This window comes from Amblyomma americanum, chromosome 2 (assembly GCF_052857255.1).
Source record: "Amblyomma americanum isolate KBUSLIRL-KWMA chromosome 2, ASM5285725v1, whole genome shotgun sequence".
NCBI classification, from domain to species: Eukaryota; Metazoa; Arthropoda; class Arachnida; order Ixodida; family Ixodidae; genus Amblyomma; species Amblyomma americanum.
Window position 1 is genome coordinate 156,066,396 of NC_135498.1, and position 10,652 is coordinate 156,077,047.

Consider the following 10,652-nt stretch of genomic DNA (forward strand, 5'->3'; position numbering starts at 1 on the left):
CGTATAAGCGAAGAGACAGCGCCGCACATGTTGCGTAACCTGCGCGGCCGCGGGCAACTCGTCCGTCTCGAGCAGAGACGCTGGCATTACAGCACTCTGTCTTTTGCGGAACCATGGCGCCATCCTTTGGAGCGACGTTGAACCCGTTATAAACAGTGAGAGCGGCGGATAGTTGGATTGCTCGTTACACAGTGTAGCCCGAACTATAATGCAGACCAATGGTAGCTTTTGAGAGTTGAGCTAGGTGGTACATACTGCTGGGTATAACAGCGCTGAGACTAGGGACAAAGAAAAAAGCGCCAGTCGTGTTGTCTTCTTTCTTTGTCCCTCGTCTCAGCTCCGTTAATTATTCCCAGCCCTTGCCTTGCAACGAGATTCAGTCATAGAATGTGACTGGCCATTACTGCAAAGTATTTCATGCTTACGTTTACTCTGAACCACGACGGGAGGCGTATTTTTCCTTTAATGTCTGAATGCTTAGTTCGTGGTAGTAGGAGAAATAGGCGCCTATGGTGCAACGCAGGTGTGCAATATTTATTTATTGGTGGTAGTAAAATGAAACTGTGAGTCCTAACTATTTGGGTCAAACACGGGCACACATGCTTTCTTTTATTCGTGAGCAAGATATCAGTGTACCACATTTCTTTTAATATGGCATACAATGTGTAGCGGCCTCTGCAGTGGAAATCGAGTCCAGGAACATGCCATGCAAACTCAGCTTCGTCTCTACGCGACATAACTGCATGCGAATAAGCCGCAGGCATCCTTCCCTGGCCGGCACCACATCCATCCTTTTTGGCAAGAGAAACGGTCAATATTTGTAGGAAACATCATGCTTTGTTATGATCAGCCGCCTTATCATTTATCATTACTGAGCCTTAATTTTTTGGGTCAGTCCTCTATGCGCTTGACCTTACTGCACGCCAAGGCCTCCCTATCAGCTGTGATGACGGTGCGAAGCGCGAAGACAAAGCTCTGTGTGACACCGATAAAGAACTAATTCTTGGGCGGTTATCTGTCCTTGTGCAAGGCAATTCTTTTTTGAGGCAATACTTTGTCCGTACTCTTCCAAGCCTATATAAGTTCAGCAAGCGCTATCCTCCACAGCAAAAACTTCTTGTTTTCGAAGCTCACTGGCGCTCAATGGCTCTTCTAGTTTACTACAACGCAAACTTTCTGGTAGCAAAACTGCGACGGCAGCGTCTGAATGCGCCGATGCACCACTCACGCAACAAAACAAACAGCGTGATTCCGAGAGCGCACATCTATCATGGACTAGTTCGGTGCGCTGCCGCAGCATCGCGCTGACATCGTGAAAATCGCCAGTACGAAAGCCACTTTATATAATGGCCGCGCAGGCACACAAGCACACGAGCGAGCAACCGCAGCGCATGCGCTGTACTTTCCGCGACAGAAATGCAGCATCAGGTTTCGCGCTCAACGGAGGAACATTCCTTCCCCCACTTTCACCCATAGTCTACTTCTTTGTGGGGACGTCAACGACGACCTGCCCAGGAACAATCTAGGAAGTTGAGGAACGAACAGGTGTGGTCGCAAGCACTTAACGACGGCGCAGAATTGATTAAAATTTTAGTGGTGCCCGTATAGTCAGCAAGGCGACCTACCTCAATGATGCAAGCTCTGTTGATCTGAAAAGTCGAATAAGTTTCGAGGACAAAGTGCCTCGAATATGGAATGGATCAAGCAATAAATTTGAAAAAGGAAAGAGCTTTTGAGCTCTGAAAATCACTGCTGGCTAGCAACCACATGTACAGTGCGCGTCATGAGCCCTTGTGTCTATAGATCGCTGCAGCCGTGCACTTCCGTGGGTGAAAACCAACAGTTTGCCGCAGCTTCTATGATTTAGAGGCAATGCTCGCGCACAAGTAGAGCCCTATACACTTGCAAACATTTTGCTGACGAGCAGTTTGGACGGAAATTATCCGCTGCTTTCAACTTTCAGTTTTTATTCCATGAAGCACACTGCACGATCGTCCGCTCTACACAAGAGTGCTGCAGACTGTACGAATTGGAAACAAAATTTCCAGAATCATTTGTTGCGTTCAGTGTACGAGAGGTATGAGATAATAATAATAATAATTGGTTTTTGGGGAAAGGAAATGGCGCACTATCTGTCTCACATATCGTTGGACACCTGAACCGCGCCGTAAGGGAAGGGATAAAGGAGGCGGTGAAAGAATATGAGATCAAGGGAACAATTTTCCTTCATTTCGCACTTCATTTCGGGTAAAGCATAAAAGTTTCGTGCGATACATCTTCCGCCCTGATAATCGGCATTCTATTGACTAGAATACCTATTTCGGCCAGCAAGCTGTTCTGTCCAGCAAAGCGTCATTTAGTTTGCACGGAAGAGATATATGCAAACCATATACAAACCCAGCAATTCTGGACAAATGCATTTTTGCGAGAGAAAGCGGTTATGAACGCAACTTTTTTATATAATGTAACATTTCACTATAACAATCAACATATCCGCAGACCTCCCGACGGCAGTCTTAAATTTTTTTTCTATTAAAGTTTTTTCTGTCGTTAAAAGCGTTCCCCATTGGTTTTCTATATGGCCGTCTTAACTGTTCGATGGGATCGGTGGAAACACTTTTACAGAAACATTTTGCTCCATATCACAATAAAGGACCATTGCCTTCAATATAACGCTAACAGTGTCTTCGAGTTTTCAAATTTTTTGCCCAAGAAAGCTGGACATGATAGTAATATATGCCGAAATAACGACACCTCACCGACTATGCCATTCGTAGCTGAACACTATACACTCTGCAGGTTTTCTTTGTTTTCCACCCGTCATTTGAAACAAAAACCGGGCGACCAACTTAATATATCTCGGAGCAACACCTTTTTGCTTGAAATCTTACTCCCCTAATGTTAGCCAATTTATTCAGTGGTACATGATTATGTTTTTTTTTTCATGTTGCCTACAGTGACGGCGCTTCTTTGATTTTACGAGGGACGGCACATTGCTGAACAGTCATTTTCTTTTCAAGTTTGCTTTTCAGGGCCCTTCAAAGGGGCTAATGCTTCCGCGCAAGTCATGCATTCATGGCGCCGCGTTCTTTCGTTGTTGTCTTTTTTAAATCTCCCGGGAACGCAGCTGTTGTTTGTGAATCCCATTAAGCCTCGACATCTGGCCAGGGGTGCTCAAGAGAGTGCGCTAAAATCGCTCTCCTTGATTGGCGTTGGACGCGAAAATGATTGCCGTCGATGGGGCAAATGGGGCTCCTCTTTAATCCTCCACCTTTTTTTCCCAATATTTTATCGTCTATATGCATGACGTATTTATAAATCAGCTGCACAAAACGGTGATGGCACATAGCAAAAAAACGGCACGCAGGAGGCTGAAGGGGAACTGGCCCGCATTAGTGGTGCACTTACAAGCGCAGCAGAAGAGGTTATCGAGAGCGACGTTGTGAGGAAGATGGCCAAAAAGAATACGTTAGCAAGCGGCGATAACAGATCCCAGTAGATTTGAATTTAACGACTCGGCACGAAGGTTGGCAGATCGCCAAAGGCACAGAGATAGCTACGGTAGGCGTTTGTTAGAGTTATGACGATGTTTCCTAGTGATGAGCAGGATATATAACTATTTATTCTCACAAAGCTATTTTCTAAATACCAGTAAATAAATAACCCTTCGCAAAGCTCGCAGCCTCATTTTTTCTTCACAGAAGAAGCCGATGAAAAACTAGCCTACCGTTATCCATGTCCATATCCACAAATAAATCGGTGCCCTTGATCACGGAATTTCAGTGCTCACTATTGGATCACATGCTGAATTAATACCCCTCGGTTCCTTACTGCGCGTGTTTGTGAAATTACTTATAGTTGGTGTGAAATAAAGACACGTTAGAAAGGTACCCTTACAAAAATCAGCATTGCCATTTCGTTGACCAAATGTTGACATCTTATATAATCAACAACTAGTCAACAAAAACAAAATGTTTGTTGACTGCAGTCAACAGCAATCAATAAAATTTATATTACACTTTGACAACACAGTCAGTGCCATTGACTGCAGTCAACAGGAGTAAACAAAATTTATATTAAACTTTGCCAACACTGTCAGTGTCATTGACTGCAATCAACGGTTATCAACAAAATTTACACTTACCTTGTCAACAAAGTTGATGCTGTTGACTGCATTCAACGGGTATCAACAAAATTTATGCTTAACTTTGCCAACATTGTCAGTGCCATTGACTGCAGTCAACAGTAGTCAATAAAATTTATATCAAATTTTGCCAACACTGTTAAAGCCATTGACTGCAGTCAACGGTTGTCAACAAAATTTATATTTATCTCGTCAACAAAGTTGATGCTGTTGACTGCATTCAACGGGTACCAACAAAATTTATGCTTAACCTTGTCAACACTGTCGATGCTGTTTACTGCATTCGAGAGGTGTCAACAAAATTTATATTCAACTTTATCAACACTGTCAATGCTGCTAACAAAAATCAGTGAGTGTCAAGATTTATATTTACCTTGTCAAAAGCTGTTCTTAAACACGCGTTGAATTACAGAAGCATAGTATGGGTAAACTAGGCAGAATATATATTTAACTTAGGTATTCAAGGAGCAATGCCTTAATATATAAAAACCTTTTATTAGCACTCAAATAGGCTGAAGCTGCTCTTTTCCCTTGGGAAAGACTATCAATATGTTGCTGATTCTTGAAAAGGATGAGGTGTGATCATGCATCATGTGTAAAAAAGCACCATGGAAGTGCGACATTTAGGCGATTTCCAAAAATCTGTCCTTGAGCATGTATTTCTGTTAGCTTTAAAGTATAATTCAATGTTATTGTGTTCATAGGTGCAAAGTAGATAAAAATTCAGTAATATCGCAAAACCCCAAAGAAGGTCCCTGCACATTTAAAAATGCATGATGTAACTTACAGGTGATATAGTTAAAAGCTATATATTGCCATCTAGTGTTGCCAGGTGGCGCAAGCTGTCCGCGAAGACGATGAGGTTGCGATCGCGCTATCGCGGATCGGCCGCCATTACCGTCTCCTCTTGCCGACTCCAGCTGTTGAAGCGTCTCTCCGTGAGAACTCCGTGACAATTTGGTGGAGCCTGCTGGGTACGAGTATCCCATGCAAGAAACCCCTCCAGGGAGCCGTGCCGCCAGCCCTGCGCCGATTGACACCCCGGTACACCGCTTCAGCCGGAGGCTGCAGGGACTTTCACCGGAGCTTGGACCACTCGCGACAGTCATGATGCCAGCCACCGGTATTCTCACGCAAGCTGCCGGTGCTACACCTGCCCACTATACCTTGCAGACCCCGCGGGTTCCCAAGGCCTTCCACGGGGACCTTTTCGAAGACGTGGAGGACTGGTTCCTTCACTTCGAGCGTGTGGCTGCTTATAACCAGTGGGACGACGCCGCGAAACTAAGAAACGTCTACTTTAGCCTAGAGGATGGCGCCCGCACGTGGTTTGAGAACCGTGAGGAAGTTCTAACTTCCTGGCGAGAGTTTCGCCGTCGCCTGCTGGAGGCCTACACCAGCGCGGATCGCCGCGAAAGAGCGGAGCGGGCAATCCAGTCCCGCGTCCAGCTACCGAACGAAAGCGTACAAATGTACGTCGAGGACATGACGCGGCTCTTCAGGAGAGCTGATCCTGCCATGCCTGAAGAGAAGAAACTTCGGCACTTAATGAGAGGCGTCAAAGAGCAGCTGTTCGCAGGCCTCGTGCGCAGCCCACCATCTACAGTTGCTGCATTTCTTTCGGAAGCCACAACGATGGAGAAGGTCCTGCAACAGCGTTGCGCCAGTTACGACCGGCCCGTGCATGCTGCTGCAGTCACATCATCGTTTGCCACCATCGGACAGCATCCTGATGATTTGCGGGAACTTATTCGCACAATCGTGCGTGAGGAGCTTCACAAATCTTGTAGCCCGTCGCAGCCTGCGCTCGGTTCCATCTCCGCTCTTGTACGAGAGGAGGTGCAACAGGCGTTCCGGGGCCCTGTTCCTGTGGTCGACGTACCACCTCTGCCTGGGGACTACCACCGTCCGACGTACGCCGAAGTTGCAAGGCGTCCGGCTCCCGCTTCGCCGCCAGCAATTCACGCCACGCCTCAAGCCCCGCGGCCCTCTGTGCAACCGGTGCAGTACTTCGAGGATCGTCGAGCACCCCTCCGAAAGGCCGACGTTTGGCGTACACCTAACCGACGACCGCTCTGTTTTCACTGCGGAGAGCCAGGTCATCTTTATCGAAATTGTTATTACCGACGCATCGGCATCCAAGGCTTCCGCACCGACTCACCGAGACCCCGTCAAGGTGAACGACCCCCTGAAATTGAAGAATTCCTTGCGGACCAGCGCAATCCATCCCGAGCGCAGCGGCAGTCGCGCTCACCCTCACCGAGGCGCTCTTCCCCGACACCTCCCGGCTTCTCGCGAGCGGCACCGGGCCGATCGCCAAGTCCTCGTGGGGAAAACTGAAACCCGCGACCTTCGGGGGCGAGGTCGCTGGGGGGCGCTGTGCTGAAGACCTCCCGTCGTCGCCGCTACAATCCGACAGAAACCCGCCGACGCCATCACCAGAGTTAAAAAACCGCGTTTCTTTAGAAATACCCGTTCTTATCGATGGTCGCAGAGTAAGCGCATTAGTTGATACCGGGGCCTATTATTCGATCTTAAGTGGACAACTGGCGACCATTCTGAAAAAAGTGATTACCCCTTGGCCTGGCGCGCACCTTCGAACTGCCGGCGGTCATCTGGTTACGCCCAAGGGTATGTGCACTGCTCGCGTTCAGATCAGCAAGTCCCCGCTCGTCGTCAGCTGCATCGTCCTGGGCGAGTGTTCTCGGGACCTAATCCTCGGCATCGACTTTCTGCGGGAGTATGGAGCAATTATCGATCTGCGCAACCGAATCGTCATGTTTTCCACAGAGCAAGCCGCCGAACTCGACAACTCCTGCCAACGCAGTGCCGCACTTCGCGTTTTCGCCGACAGCGTCACACTTCCGCCCCGTAGCAGTGTTTTGTTTGAAGTCGCCTGTGCTGAGTTGCACGACGCTGAAGCAGTCGCCGAGGCTAATCATTCGCTCCTCCTGACTCAAGGCATCTGCGCCGCTCGAAGCTTACTAACAATTTGCGCTGGCCGGTCTGCGATCCTTGTTACAAATTTTTCTCCAGAGCACCGGCACCCTTTCTCTGGAACTGCGATCGCTACCGCTGAAGCGGTTGTGGATGTTCCGGTCTGCTTTGCGTTCGCGGCAGCGGCCCCTGACGACCAATCATCGCGCGCCACTGACGACCAATCTGTTCCGAATGTCGACATCAACTGCAACCTCCCCGAAGGAAAGCGCCTGGCCTTGGAGCACTTGCTATTGGAGTATAAACAGTGTTTCGCTTCTTCGTCGAAAGTTCGTCAAACGCCCCTAACGCAACACCGGATCATTACGTATGACGACGCTCGCCCTATCCGCCAGCAGCCTTATCGTGTTTCCGCCAAAGAACGGGAAGTAATCCAAAAGCAAGTTCAGGAGATGATTGACGACGGTGTAGTTCAACCTTCCCAAAGCCCGTGGTCTTCGCCTGTTGTCCTTGTTAAAAAGAAGGATGGAACACTTCGATTCTGCGTGGACTACCGTAAATTAAACAATGTGACTAAAAAGGACGTCTACCCGTTGCCCCGCATTGATGACTCCCTGGACAGATTACGGCGTGCTAAGTACTTTTCATCCATTGACCTGAAGAGCGGTTATTGGCAAATTGAAGTGGACGAACGGGACCGCGAAAAAACTGCCTTCGTTACACCATCTCGTGCGCCTGCGAACTGTCCTCAGAGCCCTCCATTCCGCTGACCTTACGCTGAAGCCCCAGAAGTGCCACTTCGGTTACACAGAGCTCAGATTCCTCGGTCACGTTGTGAGCGCCGACGGAGTTCGACCCGACCCCGACAAGACAGCCGCCGTCGCCAATTTTCCTACTACGACTGACAAGAAAGCTGTCCAGCGTTTTCTGGGTCTCTGTGCATATTACCGACGGTTTATTGCGGACTTCGCAAAGATTGCAGAGCCGTTGACGCGCCTCACCAGGAGCAACATCTCCTTCGTTTGGACAATAGACCAAGAGACGGCTTTCTCTTCGCTCCGCCAACGCCTTCAGACATCTCCCGTTCTTGCACACTTCGACGAAGAGGCCGACACCGAGATCCACACCGACGCCAGCAATATCGGTCTTGGAGCTGTCCTTGTCCAACACCAAGAGGGCATTGAGAGAGTTATAGCCTATGCTAGCCGTACTCTCTCCCGCGCCGAACGCAATTACTCTACGTCAGAGAAGGAATGCCTTGCTGTCGTATGGGCCACCATGAAATTTCGCCCTTACCTTTACGGCCGCGCATTCAAAGTCGTAACCGACCACCACTGCCTATGCTGGCTGGCTAATTTGCGAGACCCGTCTGGACGATTGGCCCGCTGGAGTTTACGGCTCCAAGAATTCGACATTACCATCGTATATAAGTCGGGCCGTAAACACGAAGACGCCGACACGCTGTCGCGTGCACCACTCGACTCTTCCGGTCCCGAAATCGACGACGACAGCGGTTTCCTCGGTATACTTAATGCATCGGACATAATAGCCCGGCAGCGGGCTGACACGGACCTCCGACCGCTGATTGACAACCTTGAAGGTCACGCCATGCCTCTACCACGACACTTCGCTCGACGTCTCGGCTCTTTCTGTTTGCGCGAAGGTATCTTATACAAGAAGAACTCGAGAGGCCAAGAAAGAGCTTACCTTCTGGTACTTCCGGCCGATCTTCGCGCCGACATTTTATTGGCATGCCACGACGAGCCCACTTCAGGCCATCTGGGTTTTTCCCAGACGCACGCCAGGATACGCAACATGTACTACTGGCCCGGACTCTCGGACGATGTCCAAAGGTACGTAAAAAGCTGCCGTGAATGCCAGCGCCGGAAGACGCCACCGCTTATGCCGGCGGGTTTTCTCAAGCCCGTTACTACACCCCGCTCTCCGTTCGATCAAATAGGAATGGACCTTCTCGGTCCTTTTCCGTTGTCACTCTCAGGAAACAAGTGGATCATAGTCGCTACTGACTATTTGACTCGCTACGCAGAGACCAAGGCGATACCCTGTGCCACAGCTTCAGAGGTCGCCGACTTTTTCATGCAAAACATCGTCTTGCGGCACGGAGCCCCTTCGTGCGTTATTACCGACAGAGGCACAGCGTTTACAGCGCAGCTAATCGACCATATATTTACGTTGAGCTGCACTAGCCATCGCAAGACCACAGCTTATCATCCGCAGAGCAATGGGCTAACCGAACGCTTAAACAAGACCATTGCGGACATGCTGTCAATGTACGTAGACGTTCAGCACAAAACTTGGGATGAGGTGCTACCGTACGTCACATTTGCGTACAACACGGCCCTCCAGGAGACTACACGCTTTACTCCCTTTCGTCTTGTATATGGACGTGAAGTCCAGAGCATGCTTGACGCGATGCTACCATGCCTCGATGACGACCAACTCGCACCCGATGTTCATGAAATTGCCCAATGCGCTGAAGAAGGCCGTCAGCTTGCCCGCGTACACATCGGCCAGCAGCAGGGCACTGATGCGCGCCGTTACAACCTTCGACACCGACAGGTCGACTACAATCCCGGTGAACAAGTTTGGGTGTGGACACCTGTCCGCCGCCAGGGCTTGTCCGAGAAACTACTCTGCCGGTACTTTGGACCCTCTAAAGTGCTACGGCGTATCAGTGATGTTACCTATGAAGTGGTTCCCGACGGTGCCGCGCAACCGAGACGTCGACAGCCCAACAGCTTTGACATTGTGCACGTTGTGCGGCTTAAGCCGTACTATGCCCGATAACGGCTTAGCGGCCCTCCGTTGTGACTCTGTGTGTGCTCCGTTTTCCTCGCGTTCTTCTCTGTTTCCCTTCTGAACCTTAGCGCGCCTACGCTGCTGGCGGCACCACTGCGATGCCCTTCTTTTTCGGAGCGGGGAATAATGCCACCTAGTGTTGCCAGGTGGCGCAAGCTGTCCGCGAAGACGATGAGGTTGCGATCGTGCTATCGCGGATCGGCCGCCATTACCGTCTCCTCTTGCCGACTCCAGCTGTTGAAGCGTCTCTCCGTGAGAACTCCGTGACAATATATATCTTTTGTGCCAACAGCTTTGTGTTAGTTGCTGCATTATGTAGAACTGTCTTCTAGCCAAGTAAGAGGTAATGAAAGATTAAAATTTTGGGGAAGTCCACCAACACTGTTTATTTGAAATATTGGGAATATAAGCGTTGCCACCATTAATTCTGTGGCAGAAGATGACGGTAAGAGTCACCTCTGAATCACTCTGAATCACGGTACTCGGAATCTTCAGGACTTGCAGGCAGTGCGCCAGATTTGCTGCGACGATGGAAATGGCATTTCGAGCGATAGGGAACGTCAGCGGATGCGTCCCAAAGATATCTGCCGAATTCTCGCTTACGGGACATTGTAAATTGTCCACCATGCGGCAGTCGTTCGCCTGTTGCACACTGTAGCGGTGATATCACTCGCACCGCAGCACTAGTGCTGGCACTGCTCAGTAAACGTAAGAAATTTTTCTTTTCCTGCCCATCGGTTCTTCGAGGCGC